A 26,388-nucleotide genomic window follows, 5' to 3' on the forward strand; every position below is an offset into this window, starting at 1 on the left:
TGACTCCCTTAGTTCTATCCTGCCAGATGCTCTTCTTCTTCCATGCAGCAGCATCTAGTAGAGCTATATGAATCATTCTGCTCCTGGCTCTTTCTCCTACCCTCTGAAGTTCCAAGCCACTGCTTGTCAGCCAATTCAGGTCCCCACAACACAATTGCTTAGTTCTGCTGCTGTATTTAGGTTAGAAGCTTGGTTCTGAAGCTGTATTTATGTTATGAGCTTGGTTCTGGTATTCATAGAATCATAGAATGGTAGAGCTGAAAGGGACCTCCAGATTCATCGGGTCCAACCCCCTGCTCAGTGGTATTGTATCTATGTACTGAAATTGTTTTGTATTTTATTTATGTACTGAGCTGTTCTGGTGCTGTATTTATGATATGAACTTGGTTCTGGTACAGTATTTATTCACTGAGCTATTTTCGTGTGGGTACATTGCTATCTTGCTGCTTTCTGCACAAACAGAATGCAGGCAGACGATCTATCATTGCAATATGCAGAGGGATCAGCCCTATTCTCACCTGCACAAGGAAAGACAAGAAGGAATGAATGAAACTGAAAAGGAGGAGACACAGATTGGATATTAGACAGTGAGGGGGATCAATGAGTGGAACAGGTTACCACGGGAGGGGGGTGAGTTCTCCTTCAATGGAAGTGTTCAAACAAAGGCTGGACAAATATCTGTCTGGGATGATTTAGTGAATCCTGCACTGAGCAGGGGGTTGGACCCGATGACCCTGGAGGTCCCTTTCTACTCCAGCATTCTATGATATTTATATATATATATTCTCAAGGGAAGGGGTGGGAGTCACCAAAAAAGATTATGCACAGGGTGCTGCCTAACCTAAGGGCTCACACTCACTTGCGATAGCGTTTTTGCGATGTTGCATTGAGTCTAATGTAGCTGTGCTCATTTGTGATGTTTTCACGTCTGCGAGGTTGCATTTTTTTCTCGCGTGCTATGCTCCTATTTCTTTGCGATGTGCTATTTTCTTCTCTCCCATGTAAGTCAATGGAGTGCTGTAATATCGCATCACAAAACGCATAACGGGTGCGAGAATACGATGCGATGGTGCCATGTTTTCTGTGTGGACAAAAGCAAGACCATAAAAAAACCCAAGAGAGGCGTTAAATACTCCTACCATGCGATGTGAGTTTTCAGAGAACACAAACACATCGCAATCACACAAAAAGCGCAAGTTGGCACCTGCGATATCGCAAGTGAGTGTGAGCCCTTAGGCTGGCATTGAGTATTAGTGCCATTATTGGTGAAGACCCAAGTGGATCCTTGACCACATTAGGTCCAATCTTCTTCCCAAAATGACCGGGCTTTAAGGCTTTCCTTTTCTCTTAGACCGGCCATGAGAAGTCCCAGCTCAGAAATCTGCTCAGAAAAGGGAAATTGAAGAAAAGCAACACCTTGATGGACAGTGGCAATCACCAGATCAAGAGCTACCACTAAGAAGCCCGAGGACCTAAGAGCCTTTTTACACGGGCTGATAAAGCGTTCTGATTCCTGCATCCAATGAGAACCTGAAAGACTATCGTTCCGTGTAAACGCCCGACTGAACAACCAACGAGAATTTCAGCTTCTGCATGTAGAAATTTAAAGACAAATCGGCCGGGGGAAACAGGTAGTATCTAGAGATGAGCGAGTATACTCCCTAAGGCACATTACTCGAGCGAGTAGAGCCTTAGCCGAGTATCTCCCCGCTCGTCTCTAAAGATTCGGGGGGCGGGGAGCTGCGGGGAGCGGCGGGGGAGAGCAGGGAGGAACGGAGGGGAGATCTCTCTCTCCCTCTCCCGCCCCCGCTCCCCGCCGCAACTCACCTGTCACCGGCGCCGGCCCCCGAATCTTTAGAGACGGGCGGGGAGATACTCGGCTAAGGCACTACTCGCTCGAGTAATGTGCCTTAGGGAGTATACTCGCTCATCTCTAGTAGTATCGCCTATGTACAGGCCCTGCATGCACAAAAACGTACAGTACAATGCGCTGATACGTGGGCAAATCCACCTTGCTTACTGCGCAAATGTATTTGTGCATACGCTCGTCTGAAGAAGCTCTAAAGGTGACTTCACGCAAGCTTTTTTGAATGAGCGAAATTTGCACGCAGAATACGCAGAGAAGAGACCTTATAGATATCAATGGGTTCATATACATTTACCATTTTTGCGTGCACTTTTCTTGCGTATGCAGAAAAATAGGACCTGTTCCATTTCGGTACGCCTTTGCACACCAAAAACCCCATAGAAGTCTATGGGAGGTGAGCAAATACGCCATACGCTGTGCATTTGCATGAAAAAAAGAACATATCTGGACCTCATTAGACTAAGCCATTTGAAGTGAGGCATGTTCGCCTGCTGCGCGCAAATTACAACGCCCTGCGTGCACAAAAAGTACATCGAAACGGCTCCGATTCGTGTGCAAAGCGACCTTGTTTATAACGCAAACATGTTGCGCTAAAGCGTACGCATTTCCGAGTATGCTCGTGTGAAGCCGCCCTAAAAGAGCCGTAAGTCATTCCTATCAGGAAGGAGTTAAATTCTTGGGATATTTCGAGCTCGTAGCGGCGGCGGCGGCGCAGCGGATCAGGTTACACTCCGGTTCTTCCACTTGCTAAAATGGGATTGTTTCATTATTAGCATGGGAGAAGGAATGTCTCCTCCGCAGCATAAAGGTGCATCTGTTCAGTCCACAAGTTAATACTTACCTCGGCGGCGGCGGCGGACGCGTCCCTCGCACAATAATAACCGATAATTGCGACATTTTTGTATTTGTTTAATGGATCTTTTTAATTAAATTTTCTTACAGAGGAAACAAACTTTCCACAAATAATTCAAGCGGTCCAATAACCCTCTCTAACATGAATGTACCGAATATCATGCTTCTCACCTCTAGGATATCCCATGACATTAGGACCGGCGGGGGTCTGAGAACTCTGCCAATCCCAACAAAATATTATCACCCTTCCCTGCTTCATGAGCATCAGATCCATTCGTAGTGCGGCGAACCAAAACACAGCGCCATTCACGTGATCAACCATCCTCTGTGATCTGTTTAACAGGTGTTCAGTTTCCTTGCAGCGCCTCCGCAGGGAAAATGGAGTATTACCGATTTCTTATCAAACGCTTCTCATCTCAGTGTAAGGGCGCACGTCTTCCCACCACGTTCTACCCATTTTGTACACATCTGCTGGCAGAGACCGCGTATGGCTGCGTATGCCGGCGTGTCACACGCACACGCGCACTGTGACTCTTTTTCTTTAAAGTCTGTTTCAGAGCGAGGGTGCGTATGAAGATGCTGCCCGTACACAATTTATTGTGCACACGGAAAGCATAGAACATGCTCTATTTTTTTGCGCATCTGCGTACCGTGGGCCGCCCTGTTGATGTCTATGGGAGATGCGCAATTCTGTGTAACAAAATAAAACATCTGGACCTGATTAGGCTGAAGATCCCTTTAAGGCCGCTTTCACACAGGCGACAAAATCACGCGATTTTCTTGCGATGCGACAGCGCTACAAATCGCATGTATGTGAAGCCCTCGCTTTCCAATAGGTTCCGTCACATGAGCGATGTTTTGCAGGCTGCCATATTGCGAGCAAAAAAACCCGCTGGTTGCTGAATATTGCCGCGATTCACGATATTTTGTAGCCTATGTTTCCCTATGGAGCCTTCCTTTGTGTTGCCCCGCGGTTTTCGTGTGGTGCAATGCAACTTTTACAGTAGAAAAATCCCACAGTTTGAGCCCTAAAATAAGCCCTAGCTGCCTGTAAAAAAAGCCAAAAAATAATACATTCCCTATCAGGCGCTGTCCGATTCGCCGCACTTCTTCTCCGCAGCTCAGGCACACTTGCTTGCAGTTTTCAGCCAGCACTAACTGATCAGGGGGTGCAAAAACTCCGCCTCCAGAGAGCGCTGTCTCCTATTGGTTCTCGAGCACAGCGGCTCAGCCAATCACTGCAGCGCTCGATGAACCAATCACAACCATGAATAGCTCATAATTCAAGACCCCACCGAAAATCTCTGTAAAAGAGCACTAAAAAGTTGTGCGGCGTTGTATTGCAACACCAACTTTGTAGCAACACCAAATCGCGATATCGCACAGAACACAGCTGTGATATATGTGCGATTTTCTCGCGGCGATATGGCTGTCGCCCCGCGTGAAAGAGGCCTAAATCATGGTGGCGGGGTGTGATGTGCGCAGGTGAATGCGCAAAATGTATAGGACTATGCGCCGATACATATGCAGATCTACCTCGTTCATGGCACTCATGCATTGCGCCGCAGCTTGCGCCATTGTGCATACGTGAGTCTGAAGAAGCCCTTATTCTGTTCCAGGATGGCCCCATTATGTTCCTATTATCTTCCCCTACAATGAGCGCCGTGAAATGTTCCTGTTATTCTGGAGCTTTCGGTCTCAACGAAAAAAAATTGCCTTTCCATAAATGTTTCATGGCCGTCCTCTGGTGCCGGGTCTCCAGTCTTCAGCTGTGAGGGTGTTTATATTTGAGGAAATCTCCTGAACATTTGCTGTGGTGCTCCGACAGCTGCTTCTCTGTAGCTGAGGGAATAGGAAGAGCATGAATATTCAGGTGCGGAGCTCAGCGATGAGCAGCCGCTCCACAACAAATGCCTCGACTCCGGTTCAAGGCTTATTAAATCCATTTGGGGGCCCTGATAATAAACTCCCCACTACGACACGTCGCCGCCACTCTGGTTTAAACGTATTGGGCCGCCTCTCATAACAGAGGCAAGATGTGATACCACAATGAAACACCTGGCAGGTTTGGCACCCGGCGGAGACTTGGCAGCGGCGTTTTCATATGTTAACGCGGTGAAATGATAGCGTCGTTTATTGTGATTGTTGTCAAAGTTAGCAAAACTGCTTACAATCTGGAAACGGCGCTCAGGCTCCATTATGGGAAACCTGTGAAATCCCTTACCGATACAAGGACTGGGTAAATTGAAAAGGGACGCCGGCCAGAAAATGGAACATGACGGTATATAATACATGAATTATGATGACGGATGGTCGGGGCCTGCTTAACCCCTTCCTCCTGGGTGGGAATCCTCGTTCAGGGGAAGACGCGGTAAATGTAACACAAAGTACAAAGTCAGGAAGTTTTACAATATTCCTAGAACGGCTCATTATTGATTGGTGCAACATGTAAAGAGTCCCGTATGGTTTTTATACATGATTAGCCCTATTGGATATATTGTTGCTATTAAAACTAGTGCTAGGCAAAAATGTGTAGAGTGTGCAACTGTAGATGGAAGAACCAATGCAGTAATAAAGAGGGGGGGATAACAAATAGAAAACATTAATAGATGAGAAGAAATGAAAAATAAAAAAATAAAGACTACCGAATCAAAATATATAATAGCAATAAATCAATCTCATATCTATCTATCTATCTCATATCTATCTATCTATCTATCTATCTATCTATCTATCTATCTATCTATCACATATCTATCTATCTATCTATCTATCTATCTCTCATATCTATCTATCTATCTATCTATCTCCTATCTATCTATCTATCTATCTATCTATCTATCTATCTATCTATCTATCTATCTATCTATCTATCTATCTATCTATCTATCTATCTCTCATACCTATCTATCTACCTATCTATCTATCTATCTATCTATCTATCTATCTATCTCATATCTATCTATTTATCTATCTATCTCCTATCTATCTATCTATCTATCTATCTATCTATCTATCTATCTATCTCATATCTGTCTATCTATCTCATATCTATCTATCTATCTATCTATCCATCTATCTCATATCTATCTATCGCATATCTATCTATCTATCTCATATCTATCTATTTATCTATCACATATCTATCTATCTATCTATCTATCTCTCATATCTATCTATCTATCTATCTCCTATCTATCTATCTATCTATCTCATATCTATCTATCTACCTATCTATCTATCTATCTATCTACCTCCTATCTATCTATCTCATATCTATCTATCTCATATCTATCTATTTATCTATCTATCTCCTATGTATCTATCTATCTCATATCTGTCTATCTATCTCATATCTATCTATCTATCTATCTATCCATCTATCTCATATCTATCTATCGCATATCTATCTATCTATCTCATATCTGTCTATCTATCTCATATCTATCTATTTATCTATCACATATCTATCTATCTATCTATCTATCTATCTATCTATCTATCCCATATCTATCTATCTATCTATCTATCTATCTATCTATCTCATATCTATCTATCTCATATCTATCTATCTCATATCTATCTATCTATCTATCTCATATCTATCTATCGCATATCTATCTATCTATCTATCTATCTATCTATCTATCTATCTATCTATCTATCTAGCAAAACAAAAAAAGGAAAACTCCTCAGCGCTCACACCAATATATGCATGTAGGTATAGATAAAGAAAGGATGGAACTTACTCGATGGAGGCGCCTCCCAATCCAGCATTCGCTTATCGCACGGAGATGAAAGCCAGCGGCAGCGGAGGTATTTTCACAACTTTTATTATGTATAATAGAGATATACACAACGCGTTTCGGCCTGGAGGCCTTTTTCAAGTGTCTATCTATCTATCTATCTATCTCATATCTGTCTATCTCATATCTATCTATCTCATATCTATCTATCTATCTATCTATCTATCTATCTCATATCTATCTATCTATCTTATATCTATCTATTTCATATCTATCTATCTATATATCTATCTCATATCTATCTATCTATCTCATATCTATCTATCTATCTCATATCTATCTATCTATATATCTATCTCATATATATCTATCTATCTCATATCTATCTATCTATCTATCTATCTATCCCATATCTATCTATCTATCTATCTATCTATCCCATATCTATCTATCTATCTATCTATTTCATATCTATCTATCCCATATCTATCTATCTATCTATCTATCTATCTCATATCTATCTATCTATCTATCTATCTCATATCTATCTATCTATTAATCTATATATCTATCTCATATCTATTTATCTATTAATCTATCTATCTCATATCTATCTATCTATCTCATATCTATCTATCTATCTATCTATCTATCTATCTATCTATCTATGTATCTCATATCTATCTATCTATCTATCTCATATCTATCTATTAATCTATATATCTTATATCTATCTATCTATCTATCTATCATCTATCTCTCTCATATCTATCTATCTATCTATCTATCTATCTATCTCATATCTATCTATCTATTAATCTATATATCTATCTCATATCTATCTATCTATTAATCTGTCTATCTCATATCTATCTATCTCATATCTATCTATCTCATATCTATCTATCTATCTTATATCTATCTATCTCAAATCTATCTATCTATCTATCTCATATCTATCTATCTATCTATATATCTATCTCATATCTATCTATCTATCTCATATCTATCTATCTATCTATCTATCCCATATCTATCTATCTATCTATCTATCCCAGATCTATCTATCTATCTATTTCATATCTATCTATCCCATATCTATCTATCTATCTATCTCATATCTATCTATCTATCTATCTCATATCTATCTATCTATTAATCTATATATCTATCTCATATCTATCTATTAATCTATCTATCTCATATCTATCTATCTATCTCATATCTATCTATCTATGTATCTCATATCTATCTATCTATCTATCTATCTATCTATCTATCTCATATCTATCTATTAATCTATATATCTTATATCTATCTATCTATCTATCTATCTATCATCTATCTCTCTCATATCTATCTATCTATCATTTATCTCATATCTATCTATCTATCTATTGCATATCTATCTATTGCATATCTGTCTATCTATCTCTCTATCTTTCTATCTCATATCTATCTATCCATCTATCTATTTATCCATCTTTCTATCTATCTATCTATCTGTTTCTCATATCTATCTATCCATATATCTCTCTTTCTATGGCTATCTATTTAAGTTTCTCATATCTGTTTATCTCTCTCTCTCATATCTATCTCTTATCTATCTATCTATCTATCTATCTATCATTTATCTCATATCTATCTATCTATATCTATCTATTGCATATCTATCTATTTTCTATCTATCTATCTATCTATCTCATATCTATCTATCCATCTTTCTATCCATCTATCTATTTATCCATCTTTCTATCCATCTATCTATCTATCTATCTATCTATCTATCTATCTATTTCTCATATCTATCTATCCATATATCTCTCTTTCTATGGCTATCTATTTAAGTTTCTCATATCTGTTTATCTATCTATCTCATATCTATCTCCTATCTATCTATCTATCTATCTATCTATCATTTATCTCATATCTATCTATCTATCTATCTATCTATCTATCTATCTCTCTATCTCTCTATCTCATATCTATCTATCCATCTTTCTATCCATCTATCTATCTATCTGTTTCTCATATCTATCTATCCATATATCTCTCTTTCTATGGCTATCTATTTAAGTTTCTCCTATCTATCTATCTATCTCATATCTATCTATCTATCTATCTATCTATCTATCTATCTATCTATCTATCTATCTATCTATCGCATATCTATCTATCTATCTATCTATCTATCTATCTATCTAGCAAAACAAAAAAAGGAAAACTCCTCATCGCTCACACCAATATATGCATGTAGGTATAGATGAAGAAAGGATGGAACTTACTCTCATATCTATCTATCACATATCTATCTATCTATCTATCTATCTATCTATCTATCTATCTATCTATCTATCTCCTATCTATCTATCTATCTATCTATCTATCTATCTATCTATCTATCTATCTATCCCATATCTATCTATCTATCTATCTATCTATCTCATATCTATCTATCTCATATCTATCTATCTATCTATCTATCTATCTATCTATCTATCTATCTATCGCATATCTATCTATCTATCTATCTATCTATCTATCTATCTATCTATCTAGCAAAACAAAAAAAGGAAAACTCCTCAGCGCTCACACCAATATATGCATGTAGGTATAGATGAAGAAAGGATGGAACTTACTCTCATATCTATCTATCACATATCTATCTATCTATCTATCTATCTATCTATCTATCTATCTCCTATCTATCTATCTATCTATCTATCCCATATCTATCTATCTATCTATCTATCTATCTATCTATCTATCTATCTATCTCATATCTATCTATCTATCCCATATCTATCTATCTATCTATCTATCTATCTATCTATCTATCTATCTATCTCATATCTATCTATCTATCCCATATCTATCTATCTATCTATCTATCTATCTATCTATCTATCTATCTATCTATCTATCTATCTATCTATCTATCTATCTCATATCTATCTATCTATCCCATATCTATCTATCTCTCTCTCTATGTATCTATCATATATAATTTATAGTCTTATAGATAATTTTCTCGTTTCATATATATTTATTTATAAACAATCTGTCTTTTATTTATACTTCATTTCAATTTGTTATATTTTTATATTCCTTTTATGTAATTTTACTTTTATTCTCCATTTAATGTAACAAGAAATGAATTGGACATCTAAGTGATTCGATGAGAGGATATTGTACAAATTGACTTTTGCAGGATCCAAATTGACAAGTTCCCTCCAGATGTTTTCGGCAATAAGAATCAGCATATTGCGCTCAGCCTCGGAGGCCTCGCAACTGAAGAGTTGTAGCAATAATACAGATAATTAATCTTTGGCGCATCAGCAGAATCTAATCAGGTTAGACGGAGACCCAAATGGTGATTATTTCATTTATTGCACCTGGAGCGGCTGTACTGTGTGAGCGAATCTAATATTTACTGTTAATCCCTTTGTGATACAATATTGTGACTGTGGATTAATTCTGCTGTAGGCAAAACATCTATGATGTGTTATTACATGTAATGTTAGGGAGCGCCGCTCCTCTGACCCTCATTTCTTCCCGGGACGGTTTGGCTGTATTTACACCGGCGATTATATCGTGTGAGTTTTGAGCATCACAAGGCGCATACAACTTGCACAGAAGAAGAACACATCATTTTTTGCTGTGTGATTTTTCTGCTGCGAGACAGAAAGTTGCAGCGTGTCCCGTTTGTGGACCATATAGTCCATTGTTTCCTATGGGAGGACAATATATGCATTGCACCTGCATTACATTCACATGCCATGTGCGAGCCCGGCGCAATACTGTTCCATTAAAAGTGCTGGAGCATCATGCCATTTTTTTTCACAGACGTGAAAAACGCTTGTGAGATTCGCATGTACACCGCTGCGATGCGTTTTTCTTGCAAAACGCATTGCATTTGCAGGAAAAGTTGCATCTTTGCAAGCGCGATATCGTCCGTGTAAATCCATTTTAAAGGGCAATGCCCGTGACATTTAGGTCAAGCGTGATATCGGTCCGATATTGCACTTTCAAGGATATAATTTTTCTGCAAGTGCAATGTGTTTTGTGAGAAAAATGGCATGTAGCGCTGTACGCACGTTTTCCATGCACATGTAGAAATTACATATTGCTCCAGCACTTTTAACCCTTTCCAAGCCACTGTCTGACCTCTGAAGACATTATGATTTAAGGCTGTACAGCTCCGATGTTGGAAGACATCCGTCAGGGTTCTCTTACTGTATATTGACAGCCTCTCTGCTGTTGGAGCCTATCCAATGGGTCACCTCATGCAGTACTGGCTTTAGCCAGCAGATAGCGCCGTTGTATAACGGCAGAAAAAGAGTAAGCCCCCTAGGAAAACCAGGATACAAATTGGATTGGAAAGGGTTAATGGAAAAACCTGCATTGCAGCGCACTCACGCATGGCATGCAAGGGGGATTGTTGCCTTCCATAGGAAATAATGGGTAATATTGCCTAAAAATAGGAAATGTTGCAATCTTTCGGCCTCGAGCATTTAAATAGACGTATAACAGTTAATGGGTTTTATTTCCATGCGCTTTTAGTGCGTCTCGCAACACACGAAACTGGCACCATAATTGCCCATTAAAGTACAGCTTAAGGGCTTATTCAGACAGGCATAAATTAGTCTCTTTTTCACGCCCGGCCGATATATGCTGCCCCTCTCTGCAAGGGGAGGAGGCGGGACGGGAGCAGTGCACTGAGCTCCCCCCCCACATTTTCCACACCCTCTCCGCCCCTCGCCACTGTTTGCAATGGGAGGAGGCGGGATGGGGGCGGAACTTAGCGATGTGCAGAGAATAGAACATATTGTTTTAAATGGGTTCATACTCACTTTCGCTTTTGCGCATGCATTTCACGTGCACAAGAAAAAAATGCAACATGCTCTATTTTGTAGCACATTTACATACTGAAGGCACCATAGAAGTCTATTGGGGAGCACAACTGCACACCTGTCACCCGTGCAATTGAGCAATTAACCGAGCAAATTCACGGGAAAATCAACACATGGAGACTAATTAGGGCATCGCAATCTTTGGAATCACAGCACGGATGTGTTCTGAGACGATGTGAATGGCCCCCGGCAGCGCAAAAAAATGCAGTACAATGCGCAAATGCGCACGACGGTACGGCCTTCAATGTGCAAAAAGTCACACCATCGTGTGCATCCCTGTGAGGCTGCCGTAAGGCCGCATTCATACGGGCATATGCGTATTTGGTCCATAAAGTAGGCAGTGACTCTGCTGCCTGTATATATGCGTATTGGGTCCATAAAGTAGGCAGTGACTCTGCTGCGTGTATATAGGCGTATTTTGTATTTATGTATATTTTTGCATGTATATTCACTGCGGTATTTTCACGTGTGCGAAAAAGAAAAACGCAGGAAGGCGCAATTAATGTCACTATTTTATTAACCATTGTGTTTTGCCAACATGCGTAAAAACGCAGTGAATACACCTTCAACTTCGTATTTGCTGCATTTTTACGCGATCCCCTAGATTTTAATGGCTGATATGGAGTGAAATACGACATGCTGCGATTTTTATTAACGCACGTATAATACCTACGGATGACCCAATGCAAAACAATGGGGTTTATGCAGACAGTATCACACATAATAACTGGATTAGATACTGTGGCTTATCTGATAGTATCACACATAATAGGCTTAGATACAGCAGCTCAGCAGACAGTATCATACCTGATAGGCTTGGACGTATCGATTTAGTAGATGGTATCCCACCTGAAAGACTATAGATACCCTGGCTGAGCAGACTGTGTAATACATAGTAGGATTGGATACACAACACAGACAGCATCACACATAATAGGATTAGGTATATCAATTCAGAGAATAGTATCACAAATGAAAGGCTTAGATACTGTGTCTCAGCAGACTGTATCACACATTATAGGATGAGCTATACAGCTCAGAAGACTGTATCACAAATGAAAGGTTTAGATACACAAATCAACTTACAGTATCACACATAAATAATAGGCTTAGCAGATGGAGACTCAGAAAACAGTATCACACAAGGTAGGATTAGATACATCAGCTCAACAAACATAATAGGATTAGATACATAGGCGGAGCAGGAAGTATCACACATAATTGGTTTAAATATAGGAACTCATCAGGTGGTATCACAAAAGATAAGATGAGATACACCGCTCAGCAGACAGTGGATAGTATCACACATGATAGGATTAGATACAGCAGCTAAGCAAACACTATCACACATGATAGGATTAGATACAGCAGCTAAGCAAACACTGTCACACATGATAGGCATAGACACGTAACTCATCAGACAGGATCCCACATCATAGATTTAGATACATGAGCTCAGACGAAGGTACCACAAATGGCAGGCTTAGATACAGTGGCTCAGTACACTATATCACACGTGATACGATTGCATCCAGTAACTTGGCAGAAAGTATCGCACATTGTGGGCTTAGATACTTCAGTGCAGCAGACTGTATCCCTTGGGTATAGCAGCTCATTGGCACACAGAACATTGGCAAATACATTGCCGCTTCTGTGTGGTTATAACATCATGAAAAAGGGAGTGAAATGGTGCAGTCCTTGGCGTCAGTCCCTGCGGAACGGGAGGAAGTGATTTCAGGTCAAGGGGGGATTTTTTTGCCTTTTAATCTTTTTTGGTTCTTAAGATAAAATTTCAGCCACAGAGTGAAGGTATTTTCTTGCTCTATTATGTCCATGTGTTCAGCGCAGAATCACATATCAACACATCTGGTTAATCTGATCTGGAGAAAAACACAAAGAAAAGGCAAAAACCGAAAAGCTTACAATTCCTCGGCCATCCCTGGCTGCAGAAAGCACTTCCTGTCTGATTCAATGCAGCCTGTTCTACCTTCAGCTACAACAATGGGAACAATGTTTTGTCCTCCAAGGCCACTTGTATGTTATCATTAACTGGATACAGAAAACTGATACTAGTTTCTGTTTGGGAGTTTCACTCACTTTTTTCTGCTCGACTTTCCTGCTGACAGACAGCTAGTAATTTCTGCTTTATTCTACCCAATAAAAGGCAGTTTGCTCTGTACCTGTTTACATCTCACGACTCCATCAGTGCAGAGATTGTCATAGGCGAAACATAACTCCAATACAAGTACGAGAAATAAAAGATTAAAGCTAAAGGTAAAGAAACATGTAAATCTGAATACATATTATATAATAATACTATACTGCCCCTATGCTACTATATAACAAGAATACAACTTTATTAATACTGTCCGTATGTATAGGATTATAACTACTGTAATACTGTCCTCTATGTACAATAATATAACTACTATAATACTAACCCCTATGTACAAGAAGATAACTACTATAATACTGCCCCCTATGTACAAGAATATAACTACTATAATACTGCCCCCTATGTACAAGAATATAACTACTATAATACTGCCCCTATGTACAAGAATATAACTACTATAATACTGCCCCCTATGTACAAGAATATAACTACTATAATACTGCCCCTATGTACAAGAATATAACTACTATAATACTGCTTATGTACAAGAATATAACTACTATAATACTGCCCCTATGTGCAAGAACATACCTACTATAATACTGCTCTCTATCTACAAGAATATAACTACTATAATACTGCCCCTATGTACAAGAATATAGCTGCTATAATACTACCTCCTATGTACAAGAATATAACTACTATATTACTGCCCCCTATATACAAGAATATAACTACTATAATACTGCCTCCTATGTACAAGAATATAACTACAATAATACTGCCTCCTATGTACAAGAATATAACTACTATAATACTGCCCCTATGTACAAGAATATAACTACTATAATACTGCCCCTATGTACAAGAATATAACTACTATAATACTGCCCCCTATGTACAAGAATATAACTACTATAATATTTCCCCCTATGTACAAGAATATAACTACTATAATACTACCCCCTATATACAAGAATATAACTACTATAATACTGCCCCTATGTACAAGAATATAACTACTATAATACTGCCCCCTATGTACAAGAATATAACTACTATAATATTTCCCCCTATGTACAAGAATATAACTACTATAATACTACCCCCTATATACAAGAATATAACTACTATAATACTAACCCCTATGTACAAGAAGATAACTACTATAATACTGTCCCCTATGTACAAGAATATAACTACTATAATACTGCTCCTATGTACAAGAAGATAACTACTATAATACTGTCCCCTATGTACAAGAATATAACTACTATAATACTGCCTCCTATGTACAAGAATATAACTACTATAATACTACCCCTATGTACAAGAATATAACTACTATAATACTACCCCCTATATACAAGAATATAACTACTATAATACTAACCCTATGTACAAGAAGATAACTACTATAATACTGCCTCCTATGTACAAGAATATAACTACTATAATACTGCCCCTTATGTACAAGAATATAACTACTATAATACTGCCCCCTATGTACAAGAATATAACTACTATAATACTGCCCCTTATGTACAAGAATATAACAACTATAATACTGCCTCCTATGTTCAAGAATATAACTACTATAAGGCTGCCCCTATGTACAAGAATATAACTACTATAATACTGCTCCTATGTACAAGAATATAACTACTATAATACTGCCCCCTATGTACAAGAATATAACTACTATAATACTGCCCCCTATGTACAAGAACATACCTACTATAATACTGCTCTCTATCTACAAGAATATAACTACTATAATACTGCCCCTATGTACAAGACTATAACTAATATAATACTGCCTCCTATGTACAAGAATATAACTACTATAATACTGCCCCCCTATGTACAAGAATATAACTACTATAATACTGCCCCTATGTTCAAGAATATAACTACTATAATACTGCCCCCTATATACAAGAATATAACTACTATAATACTGCCTCCTATGTACAAGAATATAACTACAATAATACTGCCTCCTATGTACAAGAATATAACTACTATAATACTGCCCCTATGTACAAGAATATAACTACTATAATACTGCCCCTATGTACAAGAATATAACTACTATAATACTGCCCCCTATGTACAAGAATATAACTACTATAATATTTCCCCCTATGTACAAGAATATAACTACTATAATACTACCCCCTATATACAAGAATATAACTACTATAATACTGCCCCTATGTACAAGAATATAACTACTATAATACTGCCCCCTATGTACAAGAATATAACTACTATAATATTTCCCCCTATGTACAAGAATATAACTACTATAATACTACCCCCTATATACAAGAATATAACTACTATAATACTAACCCCTATGTACAAGAAGATAACTACTATAATACTGTCCCCTATGTACAAGAATATAACTACTATAATACTGCTCCTATGTACAAGAAGATAACTACTATAATACTGTCCCCTATGTACAAGAATATAACTACTATAATACTGCCTCCTATGTACAAGAATATAACTACTATAATACTACCCCTATGTACAAGAATATAACTACTATAATACTACCCCCTATATACAAGAATATAACTACTATAATACTAACCCTATGTACAAGAAGATAACTACTATAATACTGCCTCCTATGTACAAGAATATAACTACTATAATACTGCCCCTTATGTACAAGAATATAACTACTATAATACTGCCCCCTATGTACAAGAATATAACTACTATAATACTGCCCCTTATGTACAAGAATATAACAACTATAATACTGCCTCCTATGTTCAAGAATATAACTACTATAAGGCTGCCCCTATGTACAAGAATATAACTACTATAATACTGCTCCTATGTACAAGAATATAACTACTATAATACTGCCCCCTATGTACAAGAATATAACTACTATAATACTGCCCCCTATGTACAAGAACATACCTACTATAATACTGCTCTCTATCTACAAGAATATAACTACTATAATACTGCCCCTATGTACAAGACTATAACTAATATAATACTGCCTCCTATGTACAAGAATATAACTACTATAATACTGCCCCCCTATGTACAAGAATATAACTACTATAATACTGCCCCTATGTTCAAGAATATAACTACTATAATACTGCCTCCTATGTACAAGAATATAACTACTATAATACTGCCCCCTATGTACAAGAATATAACTACTATAATACTGTCTCCTATGTACAAGAATATAACTACTATAATACTGCCCATATGTTCAAGAATATAACTACTATAATACTGCCTCCTATGTACAATAATATAACTACTATAATACTGTCCCCTATGTACAAGAATATAACTACCATAATACTGCCCCCTATGTACAAGAATATAACTACTATAATACTGCCCCTATGTACAAGAATATATTTACTATAATAGTGCCCCCTATGTACAGGAATATAACTAGTATACTACTGCCCCTATGTACAAGAATATAACTACTATAATACTGTCCCCTATGTAGAAGAATATAACTGCTATAATACTGCCCCCTATGTACAAGAATATAACTACTATAATACTGCCTCCTATGTACAAGAATATAACTACTATAATACTGCCTCCTATGTACAGGAATATAACTACTATAATACTGCCCCCTATGTAGAAGAATATAACTACTATAATACTGCTCCTATGTACAAGAATATAACTACTATAATACTGCCCCCTATGTACAAGAATATAACTACTATAATACTGCCCCCTATGTAGAAGAATATAACTATTATAATACTGCCTCCTATGTACAAGAATATAACTACTATAATACTGCCCCTTATATACAAGAATATAACTACTATAATCCTGCCCCCTATGCACAAGAATATAACTACTATAATACTGCCCCCTATGTACAAGAATATAACTACTATAATACTGCCCCCTGTGTACAAGAATATAACTACTATAATACTGCCTCCTATGTACAAGAATATAACTACTATAATACTGCCCCCTATGTACAAGAATATAACTACTATAATACTGCCTCCTATGTACAAGAATATAACTACTATAATACTGCTCCCTATGTACAAGAATATAACTACTATAATACTGCCCCCTATGTACAAGAATATAACTACTACAATACTGTCCTCTATGTACAAGAGTATAACTACTATAATACTGCCTCCTATGTACAAGAATATAACTACTATAATACTGCGCCCTATGTACAAAAATATAACTACTATAATACAGTCCACTGTGTACAAGAATATAACTACTATAATACTGCCCCTATGTACAAGAATATAACTACTATAATACTGCCCCCTATGTACAAGAATATAACTACTATAATACAGTCCACTGTGTACAAGAATATAACTACTATAATACTGCCCCTATGTACAAGAATATAACTACTATAATACTGCCCCTATGTACAAGTATATAACTACTATAATACTGCACCTATGTACAAGAATATAACTACTATAATACTGCCCCCTATGTACAAGAATATAACTACTATAATACTGCCCCCTATGTACAAGAATATAACTACTATAATACTGCCCCTATGTACAAGAATATAACTACTATAATACTGACCCGTATGTACAGAAATATACATTTACTTTTATGGTAGTTATGGAAACAGCCAAACGAACCAGCAGCTGCATCACTAAGCAGGTTTGGGGTCAAGGTACTACCATTATGGAGATGGGGGTGCTAGCGGTTGGACATGCATCTGTGAGACACTTGAGGCAAAACCTATGGACATGCCATAAATGTCTATACTGAGAACCCTACTTTCATACTGATTATGTCTCTTTTTAACCCCACTACCACATGAAAGTTCTTTTTTTTATCATCAGTTACAAATAAGTTGTATTTTTCAGTTATTGTGTAACATATATTCTCCTTGGCATCTGTGCCTAATTTCTTTACTTAATTATTTCATCCAAGTCACCTGCAAGCACTTTCCTGAAGCATCATCAGCCGCAATGATAAAATGAGGCAGCTCGCTCCTTGAACACACAGCTGAGATCTGCAAGGGCTGTCATCCTACAAAGTAAACACTTTCCAAGTGCTGTGGATTACCCTTAAAGTGGTTGAACCAAAATATAATGTTATGCCCTATCCATAGGATAGGGAATAACTTTATGGCCAGTGGGGTTCAACTGCTGAGACCCCCATCGATCCCCAGAACTGGGGTCCCTACAGCCCTGGATAGCATGCCACCATTCCATTCATTTCAATGACTGCACTAGAAATTGAAGAGTACTAATACTCTGAAATCCCTGACTTTGAAATTCCGTGGTTAAGCAGCAGCATGTCTGTGCGACTCCACTTGGGTTAAGTAATAAAAATGTCTCTAAATATTGGAATATCCCTGAACCTGTGGTTCTACAAGCAAGATGTAATGTAGAGAATCAAACAGGTTCAGGAGAATAATACTTAACACCTTCAAAAGTTGATTGCAGCTGTAACTTAAGAAGAATTTTACAGTACTCAGGGGAGGGTCTTAAGTATGCCCCTCCCCCTAGGATCTGTCTTTATCACTTTTGGCTTGAATAAATTGATTTTTATGTCATTGTTCTTAATGACCAAGTATATGCTATTATGTGAATGGAGAAATCGAAGACCAGTTGGTCAGTGAATGTTATGGATTGTTGGAATCTGTGCTCAGAATCCTCCCTGGTCGTAGGATTAGGGAAGAGTCTTAGCATGGATCCTAGGATAATATAATAGGATTCTTGAGTGTTCTAGATTGTGAATTTAGACCTGAAAGCCAAACCAGGCTTGGATCCCTTTACCGCCGATATTCCACTCCAAACACCACATACCCAGATGTCCAGGAAGCTGAGATATGAGGAGCTGTTTGTAGGGTCCTCACATTTTACTTCTGCTTTAGATATCTCTGTCTGCTGCCTGAGACATATAATGCAAAGTATGGGTAAAGGGAATAACTACAATCATATCAGGATTTCCAAGTATGGAATGGTTTAAGCTTAAAGGTCTTGCCCTCTCATATTAACTCTTCCCTTCTGTATTGCTCATCTTATAGGAACATTGACAGTGCTGAGATAATGCAGGCTTTGATTGTGTTTAATAAAGCTTATGCTCAAGTGATACTTGTAAGAAGAGAGAAGAATCAGCAATTTCCAATCACTTCAGCAGCCGTAAGTGATGGAAACGCTTCCACTTCAACATCTACAAGTGGCTTCTGCTCAACTAATTTGTCTCTGGATCTGCAGAATATAAGAAATTTAAGTCGTCAATGTATCTCTCATGCAAACAAAGTTAACATTTACCCTGATCTTAGCTGATTGTGTCCTCTGGAGGACTCGGCACGTCTTTACATTACTCAGACAGCCAACAGAATTGTGTAGTGCTTCATTTACCCCGAGGTGGCATTGCAGAAAAACTGCCCCATAGATTGCATCTGATTCCCGAGGGCCAAAGCAGCAGGTCATCCTGTCTATTGGCAGGAGTCCCTTCTAATAAAAGGGAATTGTCCACAATGGATAAATCAAGTTCAAATTTTGGTTTGTTAGTCTCTTTGGCGCCATATTGCATAAGTTGGTGCTTAGCATTTTATTGAGGACCTGCCATGTCCTAATGTCAGTGGGATCGGCCACATAGCTTTGCAGCCGCAGCCCAATTGACTCCATTGCACCATTTTTTCCCCACAAACTCCCCCCTTTTACCCTGTACTGGCTCTCCTCAGATTTGGCTCCTGGAATGTGTTATGTGGGTAGTCTCTCCTGCTCACTGTCAATGAGTGCTGGGACTGCCCACTTGCCACATTCACAGCGCCACAAGCCATATCTAAAGAGAACTGATAAAGGGGGAATCGGGATGAGTATGAACAGAAGAAAGGCTGCAATGGAGCCATCAGAGCAAAGCTATGCAGCTGGCTCCACTGACATGAGAACTTAAAAGGTCCTTTTTAAAGGGGTTGTTTGGGACTTTGGCCTTTCTGTTCTGTTGATGACTTATCCTCAGGACAGGTGATCAATAGATGATCGACAGGGGTCTGCCACTCTGGATCCCTGCTGACACTGCTGTCAGTACGGACAGTGCAGGAAGGAGATTGTAGCAGCCTTACTTCAACGGCTTGGGTTGGTAGTATAGACGCAGCTCCTATTGAATGCAATAGGAACTGTGTCTGCAGTAGCACCCTGGACTGCTGCAACATGAGCAGCGCTATCTTCTTTCAACGCTGTCGTACTGACAGCGGTGCCAGCAATCACTCGATCAACAGGGATCCTGAGCAACGGACCCCTGTTGATTATCTGTAAGTCAAAAAAGATGACCAAAGTCCTGGACAACCCCTTTAAGGAATTAGTTGCAAGGAGCATTAAAGGGGTTGCACCAGAATTACAAGGGTTAAGTTCCTGATCGGTGAAGGTTCTCACTGCCGAACCGGAGAATGGGAGTTCCATTTCACCCGTCTGGCAACAACCCTATACTGACAGGCAGATGGGGACACGGCACCACCGTTCTCGAGATTGGCGGTAGTCTCAGCAGTAAGACCTCCACCAATCAGCAAGTTATCCCCTATCCTGTGGATAGGGGATAACTTGTGACCCTGTTACAACCCTTTTAATAATGGCCGCAGCAATTGTAAATCAGGCTCCAGTTCATAAGAATAGCAATGCTGATACATGGGCTATGAAATAGTCCCTCCAAGATCTCATATTAAAGCGAGAGATTCCCATTGGGAGCGTCAAGGCAAGATCACTAATGAATGATTAGGGCTGAACGATTCTCTACAGGACAAGACACAACAGGATGTTCTCATGTACACAGCCAGTTGACATTGACAACCATTGACAACGATCATATATAAAAGGTGTTATTGCTGGTTTAGCCTAGGGCTGAATAATTGATCTGCTGCCTACAGCGTCTATCAGTCAAGCTTTGAAGAACATAAGCCGCCACGCTGGGTCTTCATTGCTACACAAATAGATCTGCACATGACAATTGCGGCCACATTGTGACATTCTATATGTCCCATCAGCATAGTCAACGCTTTCCATCCGTCATTAAAAAATCATTTTTATAGCCCTTGAGCTCTTTCCCCTTATTCACAAGAAAATCAAAGCCTTTTGATACAATTTAATTGCAATGTAATCATTGTCAATACCCTCTAACTAATAATTGGCAGCTGCCATTCATCAGATGACGGAGAGAGCACCGACTTTATTTACGGAGTCAACTGTGGCAGGCGATAATTTCCTGGTTCATCAGGAGAACGGAAAATATAGATGCAAAATAATTACAACTGATTTCCACTTCTTAATTTTTCGAATTTCATGGGCTGATTGGAGTAAGGCAGTAACTTTGAAGCTTCGTTGTACTTGAGTTGTTAGAGCCATCTACACTGTCTTAGCAAAACTAGTTGGACAGCCCTATCAGTAGACCGGATCGTGTCTTTTTAGCATGTCGCAGGGTCTATACCATGCCACATAAAATGGAGACCTTTGGAGGTGGGAGCCATAGTTTGTGTTGGGAACTGTACGCTATTGGATCTACGGGTTATGCCGCAGCACACAAACTATTCATCATGAAGCGTAATGCATCAGCCTGTCTACAATGGTGCCAGGAGCATCCTCATTGGACAGTCGAGCAATGGAAGAACATTCTATAGAGTGATGAATCACGCTACTCCATCTTCACATCTATTGGACGCACCTACGTGTAGAGGAGGCCTGGGGAACGCCTTTTGCCTAAGTGTGTTGTGGCAACAGTTGAGTATAGTGGAAGTTCCGTTATGGTCTGGGAATGTTATGTGTCATGATCTCGGTCCATTGCTTGTAAAACCATGAAAACGGAGGTGACCCTGACATTCTAGGCAATAATGTTCTACTTACAATGTGGCAATACTCTGGGAATGGTAGAGAGACGTAGATAGAAATGATGGATTAGGGCACAACCCTCCAATAAACTAATTGAAGAACCGGTTAGGTAGAAGGAAGTTTTTATAGGATGCAGTTTGTGTCCTACAAAATGACCTCTGGCGGCTACTGACCAAACTGTCATACACAGGCTCCACGAGGGTGGTATGAGGGTCCAGGGTCATGTGGAGGGTCTTACGCTTACAGTCCAGCACCTTGCAGCTCAATTGACATTCGTCAGAGAACTCTAGAATTGGCAAGTCCGCCATTGGTGCACTGTTCTCTTCACAGATGAGAGCAGGTGCACACTGAGAACATGTCTTTCATTCTTTGAGATCCAATGTAAGGATTGTCCTGCTCGATCTAGGGCATTTGGTAGCATGCTGGTCCTCAACCAGAATCCTGGGAAACCTCAGCATGAAACCCATCTCATAGTCTTGAGACGCAGTGTTCTATCTACTGTAGGGGTCTAGTCTATCTAGTGCTGATGAGATTGCCCAAGATGAAATGTCTATGTCTTTCTAAAGGTACTCCTACTTTAAAACCCCAATGAATACTGGAATCTGTTCCCAAGGTTGGTTTAAGGTGGTGGAAAATTAGCCAATTACCCTACCCAATTTATTATGGAATCTGATAGGACAGGATTAGAGATGAGCGAGCATACTCGCTAAGGGCAATTGCTCGAGCGAGCATTGCCCTTAGCGAGTACCTGCCCGCTCGAGAGACAAGGTTCGGGTGCCGGTGCGGGGAAGCGGTGAGTTGCGGCAGTCAGCAGGGGGGAGAGAGGGAGAGAGAGATCTCCCCTCCGTTCCTCCCCGCTCTCCCCCGCAGCTTTCTGCCCGCCGCCGACACCCAAACCTTTTCTCTCGAACGGGCACGTTCTCTCTAAGGCCAATGCTCGCTTGAGCAATTGCCCTTAGCGAGTATGCTTGCTCATCACTAGACAGGATACCTCGGAGTAAAATTGAATCACTCAGTATTGTTTTCAGGGTGGTATGATTTGGCAATTGAAATGTAGCATTATGTAAGAACTACAGTATATGGTTGTATTGTTTGAAAACTAAATATCTTATTTTGGCAATATATACTGAACGGACACTTTATTAGAGACAGTGGCCCTTTCACGATTGCAGCATCCATACATGGAAATTAGACAAATGACACCAGAGTGTAGCCTAAAATTACAGGAGAAGGTGTCCATGGATCAGTTTCAGGCAGAGGCGTAATTTGAAGCTCCCGGGCCCCGATGCAAAACCTGTAACAGGGCCCCCAACTATAATGCTTTACTCATAGTACTGGGTTCCCTATATGGAGAAGAGAGGCCTTATGGGCCCCCTAAGGCTCCTGGCCCTGGGTACAACCGCATTGCCTGCATCCTCTATAGTTACGCCCCTGGTTTCAGGACAGATGGGAAAATCCAGCTATCTGAGTGACTTCCAATAAGGCCTGGTCATCGGCAATAGACTAACTAGGGCTAGGATTTCACTGAGATCCCCGTGGGATTTTCTCATGTATGGACAGTATAGCAAGAATGGCGCGATTGCGGAAAAACATCCAGCAGAAGGGGATCCTGTGGAAGAAACAATGGGTCAGAGGAGAATGTCAGGAATTGTTCTGACCAACAGGGGCTGCACAGTCAAGCGAACTGCGGTTGAATAAAACACCAGCGCTACAACTAACTTGTATAAATGCACAACTCGGCATTCCTTAGCACGGATGAGCTACAACAGCAGATGACCAGTGCAGCGCCTATGTGTCGAGGAGAAACAGAAAGGCGAGACTCCAGTGGGCAAAAATTGTATCACTGAGCAGTGGAAAAACATTGCCTGGTCAGAGGAATCCTGATCTTTGCTGCAGCGGGCTGATAGGAGGTCAGAATTTGGCGCAGGCAGTATGAATTGATGACGCCTTCCTGTCAGATGGTCAGAACGTGTCTAAAAGAAGCTTCCTGTCCACATGGGCCAAAATTATTGGGGAACGATTTAAACAATTAGTGGAAATTATATAATGGTGAATTACTGCAGTTCTGAAGGCCAAGGAGGTCCAATGTGCTACTAGATGGGCGTCTCTAATCAAGTGACTGTTCAGTGTATATAGTAATTTTCTGTAGACTATATATAGCATTAATCTTTCCACTACAGTATATGGTGTTGGGGTCGTATCCCGTGTGCTGAAGTTGCGAGAACAACTATATAAAACAGTAAGCTAGGGCCCAACTTTGTTACCCAGAGCACCAATTGTTGTAAAACGTGTGTGGAGTCATGTGCTCAGGAGCTTTCTTCTCCCAAGGGGTTTCCGCTGCCTCAGTCTGACATATGGACTGCTTATGCTGAATGCTGCTTGCAGAAGTATTTGCTTCCTTCTGTGTGACAAACATTCATATTACATTATTTCTCTGCTCCCTAATGTTTTACAGGCACCGATAAGACTGTATCCTGTGGAACAAACCGAGGACCGGTGGAAAAGTCTGGACTGCAGCCAGGGGCTAATGATTTTTTTTTCTGATGATACACAAAAAAAGCTAAACTGCGCTGCGCGTTCTCTGGTCAACAAAACATAAAACAGCCGTTAATTAGAATACAAAGGTTTATTTTCTGATACATTTTAGAGATTTTTGCTATAAGTGTCAATGCGAGTCCGAAAAAGAAACTGGAAGAAAATATGTATGTGAATATAAAGATCTTATTAATTATATTCCTGTACATAGGGGGCAGTATTATAGTAGTTATATTCTTGTACATAGGAGACAGTATTATAGTAGTTATATTCTTGTACATAGGGGGCAGTATTATAGTAGTTATATTCTTGTACATAGAGGGCAGTATTATAGTAGTTATATTCTTGTACATAGGGGGCAGTATTATAGTAGTTATATTCTTGTACATAGGGGGCGGTATTATAGTAGTTATATTCTTGTACATAGGGGGCAGTATTATAGTAGTTATATTCTTGTACATAGGAGGCAGTATTATAGTAGTTATATTCTTGTACATAGGGGGTAGTATTATAGTAGTTATATTCTTGTATATAGGGGCAGTATTATAGTAGTTATATTCTTGTACATAGGGGGCAGTATTATAGTAGTTATATTCTTGTACATAGGAGGCAGTATTATAGTAGTTATATTCTTGTACATAGGGGGCAGTATTATAGTAGTTATATTCTTGTACATAGGGGGCAGTATTATAGTAGCTATATTCTTGTACATAGGGGGCAGTATTATAGTAGTTATATTCTTGTACATAGGGGCAGTATTATAGTAGTTACATTTTAGTACATAGGAGCAGTATTATAGTAGTCATATTCTTGTACATAGGGGCAGTATTATAGTAGTTATATTCTTGTACATAGGGGGCAGTATTATAGTAGTTATATTCTTGTACATAGGGGGCAGTATTATAGTAGCTATATTCTTGTACATAGGGGGCAGTATTATAGTAGTTATATTCTTGTACATAGGGGCAGTATTATAGTAGTTATATTCTTGTACATAGGGGCAGTATTATAGTAGTTATATTCTTGTACAAAGGGGGCAGTATTATAGTAGTTATATTCTTGTATATAGGGGGCAGTATTATAGTAGTTATATTCTTGTACATAGGGGGCAGTATTATAGTAGTTATATTCTTGTACATAGGGGCAGTATTATAGTAGTTATATTCTTGTATATAGGGGGCAGTATTATAGTAGTTATATTCTTGTACATAGGGGCAGTATTATAGTAGTTATATTCTTGTACATAGGGGGCAGTATTATAGTAGTTATATTCTTGTACATAGAAGGTAGTATTATAGTAGTTATATTCTTGTACATAGGGGACAGTATTATAGTAGTTATATTCTTGTACATAGGGGGCAGTATTATAGTAGTTATATTCTTGTACATAGAAGGTAGTATTATAGTAGTTATATTCTTGCACATAGGGGACAGTATTATAGTAGTTATATTCTTGTACATAGGGGACAGTATTATAGTAGTTATATTCTTG

Source organism: Eleutherodactylus coqui, chromosome 3, assembly GCF_035609145.1.
Source record: "Eleutherodactylus coqui strain aEleCoq1 chromosome 3, aEleCoq1.hap1, whole genome shotgun sequence".
Lineage (NCBI taxonomy): Eukaryota > Metazoa > Chordata > Amphibia > Anura > Eleutherodactylidae > Eleutherodactylus > Eleutherodactylus coqui.